This window comes from Furipterus horrens, unplaced genomic scaffold (assembly GCF_987537825.1).
Source record: "Furipterus horrens unplaced genomic scaffold, mFurHor1.1.pri manual_scaffold_1, whole genome shotgun sequence".
Classification (NCBI taxonomy): domain Eukaryota; kingdom Metazoa; phylum Chordata; class Mammalia; order Chiroptera; family Furipteridae; genus Furipterus; species Furipterus horrens.
The window spans coordinates 168,342,599-168,362,697 of NW_028327171.1; the positions used below are offsets into that span (position 1 = coordinate 168,342,599).

Consider the following 20,099-nt stretch of genomic DNA (forward strand, 5'->3'; position numbering starts at 1 on the left):
AACAGGAGTGCTTGATGGTTAGACAGATGGACAGATATGTAACAAAGCAAGGATAGCAAAACAGTAACAGTAGAATCTAGGCAGTTGAGTATACTGGTTTCAACTTCGCTGTATACTTGAAATTTTTCCTAACAAAATATTGGAGAATAAGAGTCCTTATCTTTTAGAGACTATATTGAAAAAATTATGGATAAAATTATACAATGTCTGATTTGCTTTGAAATCATATGGAAGAACACGTGTGAGAGAGAAGAGAGGAAATAAGGTTGGCCCAGAGATCTTAATTGTTATAACTGGAAATTGAGGCATGGGGTTATCTTAGTTCAAGCTGTTATGACAAGATACCATTGATTGAGTGGCTTAAACAACAGACCTTTATTTCTCACAGTTCTGGAGGCTGGAAGTTCAAGATCAAGGTGCTGGCAGATTGAGTGTCTAGGGAGAGCCCTCCTCTTGGTTGGCATTCACCGCTTTCTCATTGTGTCCTCACATGGTAGAGAAAAAGAAAGCAAGCTTTCTCTCTTTTTTTAACGGTGCTAATTCCATCATGTGGCTCCACCCTTGTGACCTAATCAACTCCCAAAGGCCCCACCTCCAACTACTATCACTGAGGATTAATGCTTGGGGTTGAGGGACACAGCAACATTCAATCCATAGCAGGATTTTTATATATACATTTAACATTTCCATGATAAAAAAAATTTAGAAATGAAAAAATAATTCTGCATTACAGTCCCTTTTTAAAAAAGCTTTCTAATTTCCATTTTGTAAATATCATAAAACATTGTCTGAAAAGCTTTTTGAAAAAAATGCACTTTACCCTTTATGTCCACTATAGTAATGGGTCCCCATCTAAAAGATCCAGGTAGCCATTGTGCTCTCTCATCAGATTAATTTAACTAAAGTTGTGTCTAACATGGAGAAAGCCCAGTTCCCACTCTGAAAGGGTTTCTCATAAAGCATCAATAAGGAACTCCAAGATATTAAATTGCATCTGACTCTGGTTCTTGACATAGGTGTCCCTGAAACAAGATGGCAAGGAGGCTACTGCTGTAGGTGTGCTGCTGTGGCAGTTCACGGGGCACAGGCCACCCCCTTCCTGGCCTGGGAGTTCAGGGACTTGCCTGTACAGGAGTCTGGATTTCCTGCCTCCTTGTTTTCATACTGCCTTTCTAGTAACATGCTAGAACTCTCAAACCAAAAATTAAAAAAAAAAAAAAAAAAGAAACCTCATACTTTTGAAATTCATCAAAATGGAATTTCTCCTGTATGTTCCCTATGCAATAAAGCTGGATTCAAAGAAATGCTCCCACATCTGACATTTAGCCAAGCCACCTCAGGCTGTAAAACGGGGCTAGAAATACGACAAGTCAGATAGGTTCCAAGGTCTTCTATCCTTCCTGCTCGTCATCAAAAAGAAAAGATCCCTTTCCCCCACGCCTTCCTCTCATCTTTCTCTCCCTCAACTAGGACTTTCTTGTGGTCTTTCAAAACATTTCCTTATGAACCTGGATAAAACCCGAACAATCAAGGCTATGGAAAACTGGAAAGTTGTTTCCTGAACACTCTGAAACCTAAAAATAAATGAGAGCCTGTGTGTTCTGCCTGAGTTTTGGATAAAAGCCCAGAATGGCTGTCTTTTGTACCTGAACTGGTTTGCCCATACCTGTGCAAGGCAACAACCTTTCCCTTGGTTGAACTAATATCAGTTATTGTTTTATTAAAGAGCATTCCCCTGAGGGCAAGAGATGTACCTGGATGACGGATGGATCACAGGGAATAAAGGAAGTATGTGGAGGGAGTGATCAGCCAGAAAGGATGGGATGGTTCAGTGGGCTCTGCCATGACGGGCAAACTGAACACAGTCATCCTAAAGCCTTATCAGCACGGTGTTAAGAGGACATGCAAAAAAGCCAGAAGGCCATGTGGGAGCTATCACAGGGGGCTAATGTAGATCAGGCCTTGGGAGATAATGGCACACACCATCAGCTGGCACTGCATGGTGGCTAAGAGAGGGCTCCAGAGCCAGCCCTCTGTGGGTTTGGGACTCAGCTCCTTCATCTCCCAGCTGGGTGACCTTGGGTCAGTAACATGAAATCTGCAGGTCTCAGCTTCCCCACCTCTAAAGTAGGGATAATTACAGCTGACATTACTCAAGCACCTTCCACAAACCAGGTCCTATTCTGAGCACTGGATATTTAATCTTCTTGACAACCATATATGTTGATACACTACTTCCCCACATTAGGGAGCTAATTACATTTCTAAGTGGTGGAGCCCGGCCATGAGCCAGGCAATCAGCAGAGCCAGGCCAGAGCTTACTCGTTTAACCATTGGGTTCCCTTATCTCTGTTTTGAAGTCACTTGCAACAATTATTCATAACCTCTTCTGGCCACCCCACCCCACCCCCAATGTTATAAAGCAATAGTTAAAGCAGCAGGCCTCATTTGCCTAAGATTTGAACAAGCATGAACAACTTGTCCATGGCTATGTTATACACAAACCAAACTAGGAAGAGAGAAGAGGGCTGGGGCCCAGGAGAGGATGTCCAGAAGCTGATGCCACAGGGACCACCAAGAGATACCAATAGGGCTTCCAGATCCAGGAAAGATAGCCTAAAGGGAGCCAACAGGAAGAGTCTTCCGCAGGGAGCCCTGTTATTGTCAGGAAATGTGACTGGCAATCCCAGAACTGACACCAACCTAAAAGTAGCTAAAATCTAAGAAGTTCAGTTCAGCACCCACCCTGGAGAAGGCTGGATGGAACAATCACCACAGGAAAAACCCACAGAATTATCTATCACAATGCTGCCTAGTGGAAGGGTTTAGAGAAGGGAGGATTAAAAGATGCCAGGGCATTTGTATCTCAGTGCAAACTCAGAACGATGTTCAGCCTTTATTTATTATGTCTGTGTTCATATCTGAGTATGTGTTAACTTATGTCATCTTCTCAGAAAGACTAACAGTAAAAAGCCTTAAAAAATGAAATAACATTGTGCACATATTTTAGTGAGAACATGGAAATGAGGTTGATGAAAAAGATGCAGCCTGCTCTTAAGACAGCTCCAGGAGAGGGAGAATTTGGAAATGAGACAAGTGGGCCAAACCCCAAAGGCTTATAGAATAAAGAAAGAAATATGTGGGAGCTTGCTGGGGCTGCAGAAATGGATGGACGCAGGTGGCTGGAATGAGGGCTTGTGTTCCTGGCTCATTAACTTCTTGGTGACTTTGTAAAAGTCTGGAAGGGTCTGCAGATAGAGAGCTTGACACCAGAAAGGAAACAAGAACAGACTGCTACTGGCTGACCACAGTCTCCGATGCCCAGGGAGGGGTCTAAATCCACCCTTTATTTTCCCACCAAGTCACCCTGGAGTCTACACAGAAGCCAACCCTGACAAGTCTTCACCCTTCCTCTGTCTCTATCCTTCTGAGGGAGTCAAGAAAGAAAGGGGAGGACCTCTGGACCTCTTCAAGACTAACAAAAGATCAGAACTGGAGCCTGCTAAAAAGTAAGAAGGTAGCCTGGGAGCCTGGGGGTTGATCCTGGGAAAGCTACTCATAAAGGCAACCCACTGATAATGGGTCACCCTGACTGCCCTCCAGGCAAGGCAAGGACCTCCCTCTCTGACACATGGGCACACAGCAGCTAATTCTCCTTGGATGCTCAGTGGGCATGCACATGGCTAGCATCAACCCAGCACCCTCTGATGTTTCATCAGGAGAGACTCAGAGCCAAAGTCTTCGTGCAGACCAATTGGCTTACTCCATGTGAACAGGTACCCCAGGGTACTTGTAAGTTAAAGAAAAGGTGGACCAGCCAAGATGGAGGCCTAGAAAGACATGCTGTACCTCCCTCCACAACTAAGAAGAAACATAACTACCTCAAAACTAGAGACAAAGAGGAGTTCCAGAAAATCGAGCTGCATGGAAGTCCAACAAACAAAGATATAAAGAAGAAATACTCATCCAGACAGGTAGGAGGGGCAGAGCCGGGGCAGAGGGGACACGGTGTGGTAGCGGCAGCAGTGGTGGCGGCAGCAGCCTAGCGGAAAGCACAGTCACAGATTTTTAAAACTAGGGAGGGACACCTGGGAGCGCTCCCTGCACCAGACCAGACCACACAGCTCACAGTTCCAACACTGGGGAAAATAAAGCATCATTGTACAAACCAGAGGAGCTTGGAGCAGAGGAAGAAACTGCCGGTCTCTCAGTAGAGTCCATTTGTTTAAAGGACCCCAATGATCCTAGAACATTCACAGACCCACCCACTCTAGGAATGACAGCCAGGGCAACAGCTAGAGAGTTGCCAGTCCCATATGAAGTGGGAGAAGTGCCTGGAAAAGGGGTGAGTGTGGAGCAAGCAGCATTGTTCCCTCTCAGACCCCTCCCCTACATACAGTGCCACAACGTGGTGAAACGGGTCACCCATACTGACGAATACCTAAGGCTCCTCCCCTTACAACATAACAGGTGTGACAGCTCTACCTAAGACACAGAGGCAAACAAATACAGGAACCTGTCAAGATAAGAAGACAGAGAAGTATGGCCTAAAAGAGGGAAGAGATCAAGATTCTAGTGAGAGAACTAAGCAATCAGGAGATAGCCAACCTAAGAGATGAAGAGAGAGCCAACCTAACAGATGTAGAGTTCAAAACACTGGTGATAAAGATGCTCACAGGTTTGACAGATATGCTTAAGTATGGCAAACACAGAAGGGAAGAAGGGAAGGCTATGCTAAGTGAAATGAAGGAAAATCCACACAAAACCAATGGTGCTGGGAAGGAAACTGGGGTTCAAATCAATGATTTGGGACATAAGGAAGAAAAGAATAGTCAACCTGTACAGAACGAGGAAATTTCAAAAATTGAAAAAAAAGAAGAGGAGCAACCTCTGGGACAACTTTAAACATGCCAACAATCCAAATCACAGGGGTGCGAGAAGAAGAAAAGGAAGAGCAATAAGTTGAAAGATTATGTGAAAAAATAATGAAGTAAAACTTCCCAAATTTGGTGAAGGAAATAGACATCCAAGTTCAGGAAGCATAGAGATTCCCAAGCAAGCTAGACCCAAAGAGGACCACACCAAGACACATCATAATTAAAAGACCGAAGGTTCAAGATAAAAAGAGAATCTTAAAAGCAGCAAGAGAAAAGCAGAGAGTTACCTACAAAGGGGCACCTATAAGACTATCAGCTGATTTCTCAAAAGAAACTTTGCAGGCAAGAAGGGGCTGGCAAGAAGTATTCAATGTGATGAAAAACAAGGACCTACAACCAAGATTACTCTATCCAGCGAAGCTATCATTTAGAATGGAAGGACAGATAAAGCGCTTCCCAAACAAGGTAAAGCTGAAGTTCATCTTCACCAAGCCATTATTATATGAAATGTTAAAGGGACTTATTTAAGAAAAAGAAGAGCAGAACTATGAACATTAAAATGACAACAAACTCACAATTATCAACAACAAAATCTAAAAAATAAAAACAAAATCCAATTAAGCAAACAACCAGAATAGGAACAGAATCATAGGTACAGGGATCATTTGGAGGGTTATCAGTGGGGAGGGGGAAGGGGGAGAAATGGGAAAATGGTGCAGGGACTAGGAAGCATAATCGGTTGGTACAAAATAGACAAGGGGAAGTTAAGAATAATATAGGAAAGTATGAAGCCAAAGAACTTATATGCACAACCTACGGACATGAACTAAGGGGGGTGGGATTGCTGGAGGGAAGGGGTGTACTGGGCAGAGGGGAGCAAAGGGAAAAAAATATTGGGACTACTGTAACAACATAATCAATGAAATATACTTTTTTTAAAAGGTGGAAAGAAAGGACAACCCCACTGAAATTAGATGAAACAAACCAGTTCAAGACCTGGAGGTTAAGGTTAGAGACACCACCACACACACACACACACACACACACACACACACACACACCCCATCTCTATTTGCAGCATTTGGTAGAAGCAGGCCTAGGACGGTCCTGATCTTCAAAGCAGAGCAACAAGGTAGACTTCTCTTTGCCAATATCAGTTACCTCTCACAGCGCCACTGCAGTACTGATAATTAAAAGGCTCTGTTCCCATCAGGTGTGGAGGATCCTAGTGGAGAGGAGAGGAGAGGAGAGGAGAGGAGAGGAGAGGAGAGGAGAGGAGAGGAGAGGAGAGGAGAGGAGAGGAGAGGAGAGGAGAGGAGAGGAGAGGAGAGGAGAGGAGAGGAAGGGAAGGGAGGGGAGGCAAAGATCCGATCTGCCACATCTGAACAATACATCAAAGTTAGCCCCTTGCCTTCTGTTTATTTAGCAAAGATCAAAAAAACAACGTTTTACAGATAATAACAATTATACCAAAGTTATATATTCCAAGTTCTGAAATGAGGTGCAAAGAAAAGAACTAAATGAAATAAAATATAAAATATGCTGTGTCTTGTTTAGCAGCTGAAGTGATTGTTTTTGTGTAACAAACAGCAGTCTTTTATAGTTGACTTTAAGTGAATTCACATTTCCAAATGCTTAAGTGCAATAGAAACATCAGGAAACATTGCCCGATTATCTCTGTTAACTAAGACTTGCATGAGACCAATTTTCTGATTAAATATTGAAAGCATCTAAAGAAGTGCAGATTTCCACGAGAGCTGGATAAGCCTTCTCAGAACCAACTCAAGATGGGTCTATAAAATGGAGTGTGCAAACACCGAGACTCAGAAACAGGCGAAGCAAAGAGCAAATCAACAAACATTGGGGGTTGACTCCGGGCCAAGCAAAAGACATTCCCTGGGCAGTGATCATCTTACTGGAAAGAAAGGAAAAAAGTTCCGTGTTCTCTCCAGGAAATTTCTGTAAATGTCTGTATTAATAGTGTGGTCAAATGGGAAAAAAATGTTTATGTGTTCTACAGGAAATAAATTTTCAGGTTAACTATATTTCTCCCCTTAGCCACAAACAAAGTTTACCCTCCTTAGGGGGAGAAAGCATGTTGTTTTCTATATAAGACCATATTAGGCTAATTGAAAGCAAATTGGACCCTTTTTTAACAGAAGGTGATGTAGCACAAAATTCAAGGATCTGGTCTTCTGGAGTCAGAACACTGCCTGTGGAGCCCAGTTCTCCATCCTGGATGGCAGACCTTAGGTGCACTTCTCTTTTTGCCGTAGATGCTTCGTCTGTAAAGGCATCTCCCATGTAGAATCACTATGAGAAATAAGAGATTCTTGGAGCTAACACTTAGAGATTTTCAGTGAGCTACTCAAATTAAACACATGCATTTATCTCATTTCTTATCTGAAAGAAATGAAATAGATATAAATTCATGAGGACAAGGAGTACGAGCAAGGAGACAATTATAGACAAAAAACGTCAACTAATTTGAGGGAGATAGACAGTGGGTGGAGGAATGTCACTGATTCGACAGAGCCCCTTCAGAGAGGAGTGATTATGAGAAGCACATTGAGCTGCTTCAATGGAACCCCAGAAAGATGTCAGGTGAGGCCCCCAGGTTCTAGGACATGTGGGTGAGGCATGAGGGAGAAACAGGGGCCCTGAGTGGAGGGCTGAGGCAGAGTGGGTGGACCCCTAGATTCCCTCCTGACCCCAAGCAGCAGTCAACTCTGAGTTTCCCATCTCCAGAGGCCATTGAAGCTGTATTTTCTGGAGAAGTTAAGGCAGAGAGACCTGAAGGACCAAAAACAAGGACCCCATGGCAGTCTGCCCACTGAACGGTGGGACCCCTGGCTCACTCCCTTGTTCCGCCCCCAGATGCTGACATCCAGGCACATGCTTCTCTACCATCCTTCTTCCAACCCCAGTCACACCCCTAACAAAAGATTGAAAGACTCATGTTTAGAGAAACTGAACAGCTTCAAAGAATAATCCTACACTTAAGAGTCCACCGAACAAAAAAAAGCCAGCTAATCACCCAATCACCCCAAAGTGGTAAAACAAACAAAAAAACAAAACCCCACAAAATGCACTGCCAGGCGTGTGTACCCACTCAGAGGTCCCTATCAGTTCGGTAGTGCCCCGTGTTTCAATGGAGAACCAAGGATCACCAAAAACCGCCAGGAATATGCAACCTCCAGCAGGAACAACAGAGAACAAAACAAACAAACAGGGAAAAGAAACTAGAGGGAGAAACAAACCAGGGACCAAAGCAAAGATAGAAGGTAATGTAGCCATAAAACAAGAACAGAAATACTTTTTTAAAAAAAGAAAGAAAACATTAGAAAATATAATAAATGTTCTATAATTGGTAGCTATTGTTATGATCATTTTTATTACCATGTACTACCCCCAATGGCTGCCCCACATAAAGATACTATTTCTTAAGTACCATGATATCAAGAGTGCATACTATAAACGTCACACTACTACAGTTGTTGACCTTGATTAACTGGCTGAGGTAGTATTTGTCAGATTTCTCTACTGTAAAGTTACTCTTTTTACCCTCCCTTTCCACATTGTACTCTTTGAAAAGCAGTCGCTATGCACTGCCCACATTTAGAGAGTGGGCAATTATGTCCCACCTCCTTGAAAGTGAAGATCTACATAAATTTTTTAGAATTCTCCTGCACAGGACATTTGTCTCTTCTCCCCTATTTATTTATTTACTTACACCAGTGTAACTCTTGGATATTAATTTAATATTTTGAGTTATAATCCAATAGTGCTTTATTCTGTGGCTCAAATTATTTCAGTTGACTCCTAGCTCCCTTTGACATACTCCCAATCAATATATGGCTTGGTTTGGTTTCGTTTCATTTTAAGCATGGTCCTACTTTCTGGCACTACAAAGTGCAACCTATTTCTTAAATAATACCCTTAGCAGACCTTGACTTAACGCAGCCCCATAAGTAAGTAATTAAAAAGATGTCCTTGCTGTTTACCCAAGGAAAGGGATATTTCTAGGCTGTTTGGCTCCCTGGTGCTCATTTTTATGATGTGTTTGCTTTGCCTCTCAAACAGAAGTTATTTGTCAAGTGTCAAAGGGCACAGGAAGCCACAGGGCATGAGAAGTGCTAGACTATATATAGTAGGAGGGGCACCAAAAACACAGCCAGGAAGGCTGGGATGAGCTGTGTCCTCCACACTAGCCGAGTTGCCTTAGAGCAGGTCGCTGCCCATCTCTGAGCCCTGGTTTCCTCATATATTCCTTGCAGGGCCTTGTGAAGATGGAAGAAAATGCAGGTGAATACATAGCACAGTACCAGGCCCAAAACTGTTGCTTAAAAAAAAAAAAAAAATATGGTGAGCTTTATAGGAAAAAGAAAGAGAAAGTGGGTCCATTCTACAGAAATCTCTGGGTTGGAAGAAAGCACAACTGGCTGGCTCCAGCCTCTCTAACCAGCCAGGCTCCATCAGTTCAAAACCAAACAAATGACTCATGAATTCTAATCCATTCTTCTAGTCTCAGCCTCCCTCCTTCATGCTGGGAGGCCAAATTACAGTGTTTTATTATTTTGCTTCTTTACTGTGTATTTTATTTATCTCTGTTGTGCTGCATAGTTTTTGGCATTTTTTCAAAAGCCATACTCATTCCTCCCTGCTATTTATATTCTTGGTAAAACCACCAATCACTATAATGTACCTCTCTCAACCTTCAGGAAGATTTCTATGTTGTATTCTTGCCACACTGATAGCCTCATTAACCTGGAACTGAATGCTGAAATTCCACTTGCTATTTTGATTTTTTCTTGTTGTTCTATCAGTATGTTTGCCATGTTCCAGGATCAGAGATTCTGTTCCTGGACAAGTGGCTGCTCATAATGGCCCCCACCAACCAAGCACCAAATGAATAATAGACTAGCTTTTAATAGAATTGAACTGAAATCAGAAAGAGCAACAGTGCTATAGTCAGTGGCCCTCTGACTATGAAGCCCCAGTACACAGTGTGAGTTGGTGTCTGGCTTTCCTTCACTAAGCTCCAAGAGGTCAGCATGACCTATATCTTACTGAATGCTTATTCCCATAGTGTAGCACATAATAGGTGCTCATTAAGTATTTGTTGAATAAATGAATAAATGGGTTTTCCCAAAAAGTAGGCACGTTGACTATTCTTTCATTTCCTGGTAGATGCAGAAGAGGTGCTTTTGCCTTTGTCCAAAGATTGGCCCCATCTTATGTGGCCCACCACATTGGTTGTGTTCTTAGTGGTAATTTGAATTAGAGATTGGGAGGCAATGCTTCCCATTCAGGCCATGTAAGGGAAAAGAGAGAAGATGAATTTAAATAAAAGTGTTGCTATAGACTGAACGTTTGTGTCCCCTCAATATTTGTATGTTGAAAATTATTCCCCAATGTGATGATATTTGGAGACAAGGCCTTGGAGAGGTGATTAGGTCATGAGGAAAAAACCCTCAAGAATGGGATTAGTGGACTTCCAGTCAAGATGGAAGCATAAGTAAATATTGCTCACCTCCTCGCACAACCACATCAATATTATAACTAAACTATAGAACAACCATCAGTCAGAACTGATTTGAATGGAAGTCTGACAATTATGAAATTAAAGAAATCACATCCATCCAGACTAGTAGGAGTGGGGGGAGATGCAGAATGGGCTAGTCCCACATCCACAAGTGGTGGATAAAAGTTTGAGAGGGATATCTTGGGAGCAAGGAGTCCCAGACCTTCACCAGGCCCCCCAACCCAGGGTTCCAGCACCAGGAAGATAAGTCCCCATAACTTCTGGCTGCAAAACCCAGTGGGAATTGAGTCAGAGGAAGAAATTTCTGGAGTCCTAAGCATTTCCTCTTAAAGAACCTACATGTTGACTTACTCAGACTCCCTCCCTCTGAGCTCCAGCACTAGAGTAGCAGCTTGAAATGTATGAGTAGCATACAGGGATAAACTGAAATGTCTGACATCAAGGCAAAACCTTGGGGACAACTTTCTCCCAGACAGAAAGGTGGGCAGAAGCCATTGCCCCTTTTCTGAACCCTCACTGCAAAGAGCCACAGAGCCGGCAGGCAGGTGGTATACCTGAGACTCTATCAAACTGAGTAACACTCTTTTCTCCACCCTGGAGATCCCCAGAGACTCCATCCCACCCAACTTAAGGGCCCATCCAAGCTGTTAACACAGATTTTCCATATGAATGGCTGGTCTTGGCTCATGCTCCACAACTTCCTAAATCCTCTCATAGAAGCAACAGCTGGCCTCAGTGAACCCCAAGCCACAGCATGGCTTTGCCTGGGAACCTCCAAGCACAGCACAAGTTGCAGCCATCTCAGATTGCTTTATACGTCAGGCTGGGTGCCCTGGTCAAAACACAGGTGGGGGCTCTCCTTGGTCTGCACCACCTGGGAAACCCTAGAGCCTGTGTACCCAGTGGACAGCTACAAACTATGTTAGAGCAACATCACCTTGCTCCTGCAACTGATCCTCCACAGAGGGTGGAAGTTAGTGGTCTGTGGTCACAGCCAGTCCTTGCAGCTTACTGGCCTGGGTAAATCACCTCCCTTTGACCTGCCAACAGCAACCAAGACTCAACTACAAGAGGAGGGTGTACTCAGCCCACACAAAGGGGGCACCTCGATTACCTAGCTTGGGTGATAGGGGAGGTTGTGCCACTGGACTCGACAGGACACTTACTATATTAAGCCACACTAACAAGACAGGGAGTCATATCAGCTCTACCTAATACATAGAAGCAAACACAGGGAGGCTGCCAAATGAGGAGACAAAGAAACATGGCCCAAATGAAAGAACAGATCAAAACTCCAGAAAAAGAACTAAATGAAGTGGAGATAAGCAATCTAACAGATACAGAGTTCAAAACACTAGTTATAAGGATGTTCAAGGAACTTAGTGAGTACAAAAAATTCACTAATTGAAATAAAGAACAATTTACAGGGAAACAACAGTAGAGTGGATGAAGTCCAGAATCAAATCAATGCTATGAAACATAAGAGAGCAAAAACAGCCTCTTGGACAACTTCATGAGGTCCAACACTTACATCACAGGGTTGCCATAAGAGGAAGACAAAGAGCAAGAAGTTAGAAATTTATTTGAAAAAATAATGGAAGAAAACTTCCTTAATTTGGTGAAGGAAATAGACATGCAAGTCCAGGAAGCATAGAGAGTCCCAAACAAGATGGATGCAAAGAGGCCCATGCCAAAACTCATTATAATTAAAATACTAAAGGTTAAAGATAAAGAGAGAATCTTAAAAGCAGCAAGAGAAAATGAGTTAGTTATTACAGAGGAGTTCCCATAAGACTGTCAGCTGATTTCTCAAAAGAAACTTTGCAGGGAAGAACGGATTGGCAAGGAATATACGAAGTCATGAAAAGCAGGGATCTACAGCCAAGATTGCTCTACTCAGCAAAGCTATCATTTAGAATTGAAAGGCAGATAAAATGTTTCTCAGACAAGAAAAAACAAAAGGAGTTCATCATCACCAAACCATTATTATATGAAATGTTAAAGGGACTTACTTAAGAAAAAGAAGATCAAAACTATGAACAATGAAATGACAGTTAATACGTATCTATCAACAATTGAATCTAAAAAACAAACTAAGCGAACAAGAAGAAAGGAGACAGAATCATGAATAGGGAGAATGTTTTGATGGTTGTCAGTGGGAAGTGGTTGGGAGAGTAAGGGTGAAAAGTTGAGGGAATTAAGAAGGACAAATAGGTAGCTACAGAATAGCCATGGGGATGTAAAGTACAGTATAGAAAATGAAGAAGCCAAAGAAATTATATGTGTGACCTATGGACATGGACAATGGTGTGGGAATTGCCTGAGGGAATAGGGAGTGCTAGGTTGAGGGGGAGAAAGGGAGAAAAATCAGAACTGTAATGGTATAATCAATAAAATATAATTTAAAAAATGAATAGGATTAGTGCCCTTATAAAGAGGCCTCAGAGAACTTCCTCACCCCTTCTACTTCCTGAGGACACAGTGAGAGGAGAGTGTCTGTGAACCAGGAAGCCAGCTCTCAGCACACACTAATCTGCCAGCACCTTGACCTTGGACTTTCCAGCCTTCAGCATTGTGAGAAATATAATAAATATCTGTTTATACCCAGTCTGTGGCACTCTGTTATAGCAGCACAATTAGACTAATCAAATGTTCTCTCACATTTTTCTCTGTTGAATTTTCCCAATCATTCACACCATACATATCCTTCAAGGCCTGGCCCCTGCCCAGAAACAAAATGTATCTCTTTCATGAAGCCTTTCCAGGTTCGCTGATTTTATCATCCTTTAAACCTGTAGCATTGATGACCCATGAGGTTCATCAACATGATGACAACCTCTTTGAAGATAACTTGTACTGTAATCTTCTCTTTTGCAATCTAATTCTTTATGATTATTTCAGTTTTCATGAGTTCATATCTTATCTTCCCAACTACATTATAAATTCCTTGAGCAGAGATGTGTCTCATATTTCTTTGTAGTTCTTTCTGTCCTAGTACTACCTCTGACACATGAAAAGTTCTTTCTAAAGTCATCCACCTTCAAAGCATTAGCCTTAATCCTTTCATTACTTCATTTAAAAAAAAAGGTCAGATAAAGGAAGATGAGGCATTAAGGTCAGAAAAAAGAGAGAGAGAGAGAGAGAGAGAGGGAGAGAGGACGGGGCAAGGTGAGGAACACAAGATAATCAAAATCAAAAGAATTGAGCCAAGACAAGCCCTGCTAATTAATAGATTAGGTTAAATTTCACTGAAATATTGAGTGGATAAAAAACCCAGGGCTGCTGAAAGAGAAAGGGCAAGTTAGTGTGAACAAGTTTAACAATCCCCCTCACTGCCTTTCTGGTGCACATTTTCCTACCCAATAGTGGAACCCCTTATACACAAGCTCCAACCACCTGCCTTGTACTGGAGCTGTGTTGAATTAATTATTATTTGAACTAAGAAGACACATTACCACCTACAAATCATAGAACCATAGACTTTCCAAGCTGGAAATGATATAAGAGACCAGTCAAGGTAAGTCCAGTGTCTTCTTTCAAAATATATATGACCCTCTGGAAATTGTATGAAAAATCTAGTATAAGCCCATGTAAACTTTTTCAGGGAAGAGTTACAAATTTCATCAGATTCTTAAAGGGGCTACGCTGCAAAAAGCGACAGATCACTGCTCTGGGGTAAGTTCTTGATGTTATGGAAAGTTCCAACTGAGAAAGGTTGGCGAGTGTACCCAAGGAAATAGAGCCCGGTGGTAAAAGAACCAGAATTATGTCCCAGTTCTCCTGACGTCTAGCTGCCACTTTCCCACCTGTACTTACACTCCTCCCTTTTTTGTTATACAGAGATCTTCTTGGTGACAATATGTGCTCTAACAGGATTTGACCTGGGGTGTTCTGGATGCTTTGCTCTGTTAACATTTTAAGCATCTTCCATTTGCCTGCTTTCCTTCACCCTAATGATGCCCATAGGGATGTAATTTTCTCACTTTTTTTTTTCTGTTATCACCTTATCTGGCCTTTGCCCACTTTCTTCTCTGTTACACATGGCATGTCTCTGGGTGCCCTTTTGTTCTCCCATCCTGATTTTATGAGAAGTATTTATTTCCATGTTTTCTGTACTTGCCTGGATATATTCTAACGGAGCTGATGGTAAAACTCTTCTGTCTCAGCAGGAAACAATTGCTCAGGGCAATTACGCCTGCTGTCTTCCTTTTCATTTTCCTTCAGCTCTTGATGAAACTCTGTTTCCAGAAATCCTATGAATTCTATCTCAGACTCTTACATAACTCAGTGTATTCAGCCATGTCTTTTCCATCCATATTTTTATTTGTTTGGTTGGTTGGACATTTGGCTCATTTCTCTCCAAATCATCTGGTGGTCATTTTATCTTTGGTTTATCTCACACTGGAGATGATCTCTTGCATCCAAATGGGTGGCTCAAGATTCAGTCAGATTTGGTTGGTATTGCCATCATTAGCTGCAGAATGAGTCTGTGAGTCTGCTGATTGCTGGGTGTTTTGATACTTTGTTTTTCTAGATTGTTTTTTGGGGTGGTACTGTTTGCTTGTATGTTTACTTTTGGAGGGGAAGGGATGTTAATTTTGGGCCCCATCATAGGGCTAAAGTTCAAAATGTGTTCTTTCACTCTAATTTATTCTTTATACCATTAAAGAGCTTGCCCCTTAGACAAAACTCATGTGTGTGTGTGTGCTTGTATGTATGTGTTTTCTGGGAATGATTCTAGAGAATATTTCACTGTGGCTGAAATATGGGTTTCAACATCTTCTCTATAAATAAGTTAACACTGAGGATAAATTTCTCACTCATTACCCCACCCAGCTCTATTCCCTTGCACCGACCTATCTCCAGGTTACGATTCTAGCACTACAGAATATCACCAATAGAAATTAAGGTAGAAATCAGGCCATTCTATGGGTTCAGAGGAGGCCAATAGAATTATGGAAATGGGTTGGGAATGAGGTTGGGGAAAACTGAGGGAGAAGATAGTCCAAAAGCAACTCAGATACCTAGGAGTCCTTTCTTTGGGCCATGGGGTTGACTGATAGTGAATGTGTCTTAAGAACAAATGAGAGGCTGATTGATTGTATCTGAGCCACCAGATCTTGGGACAGGAGCAAACAAATTAATTCTAAATTCCACTGAATAGTCAAGGAGTAGGGGAGGAATAAAATTGAACCTTGGCTATATTTCCTGATAGGCTCAGAAGCTAGGGCAGAACAAATCCTACGAGGAGTTTGTGATGATCTCTCAGAAATGAGTTGGGGGAGGCTGGGGCAGTGAGGCAGGGCCTGGCACCCTATGACAACTGCTTGGATCCCACTTCTTCTCTCTGTGTGCACAGTACCCTGATGAACCTTGAACCCTGCCAGGCGTGCCATCAAATGTTGACAAAATGTGTCAACATTTAGAAGATTTGCGTAGCTCAATGAACCAATATTTTCCAAATGACCAATGAATAACAAAAATTCATGCATGGGTAAGAGATCCATGCAAAGTACAAGGTACATCAATAGATTTTAACATAACAGAATATGAAAAGTTAATTGATCTGTTTTCAGATTTCATATTCTAACTAGCCTTTAAGGAAGCTCCACTTATGGAGTTTTAGAGTGGTATCAAAGATGAATATCTACCATTACCTGAGAAGGCCATGACAATGCTGCTTTCTTTCCAACTCCATATCTATGTGAAGCTGAATTTTTTTTTTTCAACCTCAACCAAAACAACATATCCAAACAGATCAGACACAGAAACAGATTTGATACAGAAACAGATATGAGAATCGTTATTTTTGAATAAACCACATATTAAAGAGATTTACAAGTATGTAAAGCAATGCCACTCTTCTCACTAATGTTTTGTTTCAGAAAATAAGAACTTTTAAAATTTTTAAATGTTATGTATGTTACCATGTAATAAGTTTACTACTGTTATTGGTAGTGAATTAATAAATATTTTCATTTTCAACAGTTTTAACTTATAACATGGTAAATATAGATAAATCTACACCAATAAAATCTCTTTGGGTTTCTCAATAATTTTTAAGAATGTAAGGAGACCTCAAAACCAAGAAATATAGAGAAGGCCACCATATAATAACAAAAGATTCACTTCACCAGGAAGAGACAATTCTAACTTACATGCGCTTTAAAAAATAGTCTCAAAATAAATAAAGCATAGAAATTGGCAAATCCATGGTTATAATGGAAGATCCCATCCATTTCTCTCAATTATTGTTAGTTCAAGTAGGCATACATGAGTCCAGAGATCTTCTCAGTTGGGTCCTAGCAGAAGTGATTCTACCCTCAGATTAGGTGAAGAGAGTTTAATTAAACATTCACAAGCTCTAGGTAAAGTTAAGGGACTGCAACCAAGAATGGATGGAGAAGTGCACCCGGACTAGCAATAAGGGCCTAGGCCTAATGCACCTGGGAGAGGGCTTGGTTATCAACACCAATGAGAGCTGTGGCTGACAGAGAGGGTGTGTGACAATCTCTGTTAACTTTGACAGGGGGTTGCAGTCTTTGCCAAAATGGCCCAGAAGGAGGGAGCTGGATGAGTTAATATTTTGACCTTCCTCTCTGTCCATTCTCTGTCCATATTGTCCATTGGCTTTCTTGGGAAAGGCAGGGGTAGAGAGTCCTTGATAAAGTTCATACAGGTCAGCCTCCTGAAGCACAAAGCAGGGTGAGGAAACTTAGGGGCAAATGAGGAAGATTCAGCACAAATATAGCTTATTTGACATCATTTACAGGTTTAGTTTGCTGGGTGAAAATAGAACCTGGATCCAACAATTAAAGAATTTACATTCTTGTGCGTAGTGGGGAAAAAAAAAAAAAGAAGAATTTACATTCTTTCCAAGCATACACAGAACATTTACAAAAATTGATCACAATTCTAGGCCCATAAAACAAGTCTCAGAAAATTTCCCAAAACCCATGTTAGCTAGAACCTGTCCTCTGACCACACAAAATTCAATTGTGAGGGATTAGAAGTCAATGACAAAAATGGGGAAAGGACCCACAAATTTGGAAATTTTAAGACCAAACTTTAACAACTCAAAAAAAACGTAGAAATTTAGATATATTCAGAAATAAATAATAATAATACATATTAAACCTTGTGGATGTAGCAAAAATAGAACATAGAGCAAAATGTATATCCTTAATTGCCTATGGTAGATAATATAAAAACTAAGAATTAAAGCACTAAGCATCCAACTTAGGACATTAGGTAAAAACAAAGAGGAAGATAAAATATAAATGGAGAAATCAATGAAATAGAAAACAAAAATAAGAGACAACCAACAAAGCCAAATACTGGTGCTATGAAAAGATGAAAATGAACTTTTATAAAATCAACTTTTTTAAAAAATGAGCAAGCAAGAATATACCCATAAATGTTTTATCTCTGCTTCCTTCCACATGCCCTCAGTTCCTACATCGCCAACCTCCAGGTGTCATTTCTTTGGGCTTTATGTGAGCTGAAAGGGTGTGTTTGAAATTATATCCTAAATGAGCAAAGTACACAACTGGCTAGGTGGCCGTATGGAGTCTGTGGCAGTTCTACAGACTCCACTGCCTCCCCTGGCTAAGCAATAAAGGTTCTGGGTCCTATGCTCCTAGGTGTGTGTGAGGGGACCAGGCTGTTGGCAGAACAGGCTCTACTGTCTACATGAGGATTAAAAGAGCACAAGGGATGCTGAGAACCTGAAGTGGAAGAAGCCACCTGGAAGAAAAACTGGTGCCGACCCGAGAGGCTAGACAAGCAGATGACACATCAGAGACCTGCCTTGGTATTTTATCCAGAGCTAGCTCGGCACTCACTGTTCATGAGGTGCCACCATTCCGGCAGGCTTTGGGGTGCTGAAGGGCTCTCCGTGGCTGCAAAAAGTCTTTTTGTTGTGGTGTTTGGGGAATGTTCTTTTTGCTTTGTATTTTCATTTTTCTGCTGCTGCTTTATAATACCTTTTCTACAGGGACTGCAAATCCCCCCTGCCCCCAGTCTTCAGTCATCTTTATAAAATGGAGGCCATTTACAAAGGCTATCTCAAAATGTGTAGACCAGAAAGAAAACGCTCACCCAAATCATCCAAACCCCAGAGTTTTCTATCCATGGAAGACATTGAAGGGTACAAAGAACTGTGAACCAGGTGCACAGAGTCATTTCCAGCTTCATAATTACAGAGGGGAAATGGCATTTCCAAACCATAAGTGTTGAACTGAGGTTGGCAGAGGACAGAGGTGCTGTTACACAGCTTAAATAATTGCCAACTACACCAGACATTATAAATTAGTAATATCAACACTCTAACTTTGAAATCTATTTGTTGTTAATGTATCTTAACCACAGCTGAATAAACTCTTAAAATGGAAATACAGGAGCTCATTTTCTCACATCAAAAGCTGGTTCCAGTCATTTTGGCTCTTAAAATGATCAGTCATTAATCTGCTAAAATATTCCATGTAGTTGGAGAGAAATCCCTGCATTTCAATTTATTGGAAACTCAATTCAGAATTCAATTAAAAATATCAATATTCTCCATTCAGAGAAACATCCCCCAAATAACTCTTTCATTTCCAATTTTAATTAAAAGAACTGTCTAAGAATTTTATGTTCTATTGCTTTCCACACCCACTAAAAAACAAAAATGGGCTGAAAGTGATTAATATTGTCCTTGTGGTAATGACATTAAAATTCTCACCCTGGTCATTTATAATCACCATAAATAAGTGAAATACATGTCTCTGTTTATTTAATTTCTAAGGAAAGAGGTCTCATTTGCTCCCCCGTAATTTCTTCAACATAATAAAATTCAGGCTTGAAAAGAATTTTCTTCTGTTTCTATATCTAGGTATGATCTCTATCGACCATTATAGTCATTTTTTTATCTTAAATTTTTATTTATTTCTGTATATACATAAAGCCATCTGCTATGCTTTTTGATTCTCTGACACAGAAATCAGAAACAATACTCATAAATAAACTCTGAATCTGCCCAGTTAATGCAATATATAATGACTTGACTAACTGCATTTGTATTCTTACTATTAAATTTAAGACATAGATAAGGTAATAAACTCTTAGGTTAAACCTTATTATATGAAACTGTAATTCATATGCATTCTTCTTAAGAATTACTATAAACAAAATATATTTTCTTGTTCCAACTTATTGTTCCTCCTTCGAAACCTGAGCATTATTTTGGTTAAAAACTGTAATATAATTCTATGATAAGTCTTTTTTTTTTTTTTGGTTTTTCAATTACAGTTGTCCCCTTTTCCCGGGTTGGGTGGGGGAGAGAAATTATGATAAGTCTTACTGTGAATAGTTTAGAAGTACATGTGCAGGCCTGCATTTAGAGTAAAAACGGCTCATCTTATTTAAATAAAACATGGCTCCTATGCTAGAGCAATACTGAATTTTCCCCCAAAATTGTCTAGCTTGTAAATGATGTGTAAATGAAGTGCTCCCTGAATAGGCATTAAATAAGCATTAAGAGGGAAGACCATAACAGTCCATCATTTCAATGGTCCCAGCCCAAAGGTGCTTGAGTTGCTTTGACACAACAGAGTGTGACAGCATTGCTTCAGGCAGCTGAGTCCAAACTCAGTGGAAAGGAGGGAATAAAAATAGGGCCAAGGTCACTGATGGCTGTA

The 20,099-nt window shown here is 41.0% G+C and overlaps 1 long non-coding RNA gene across 1 annotated transcript in view; it reads right to left on the reverse strand.

The window, feature by feature from the left end:
• LOC150022240 (uncharacterized) overlaps positions 1-20,099 on the reverse strand; it is a 105,194-nt gene that overhangs the window by 51,664 nt on the left and 33,431 nt on the right. The gene's annotated exons all lie outside the window — the stretch shown is intronic.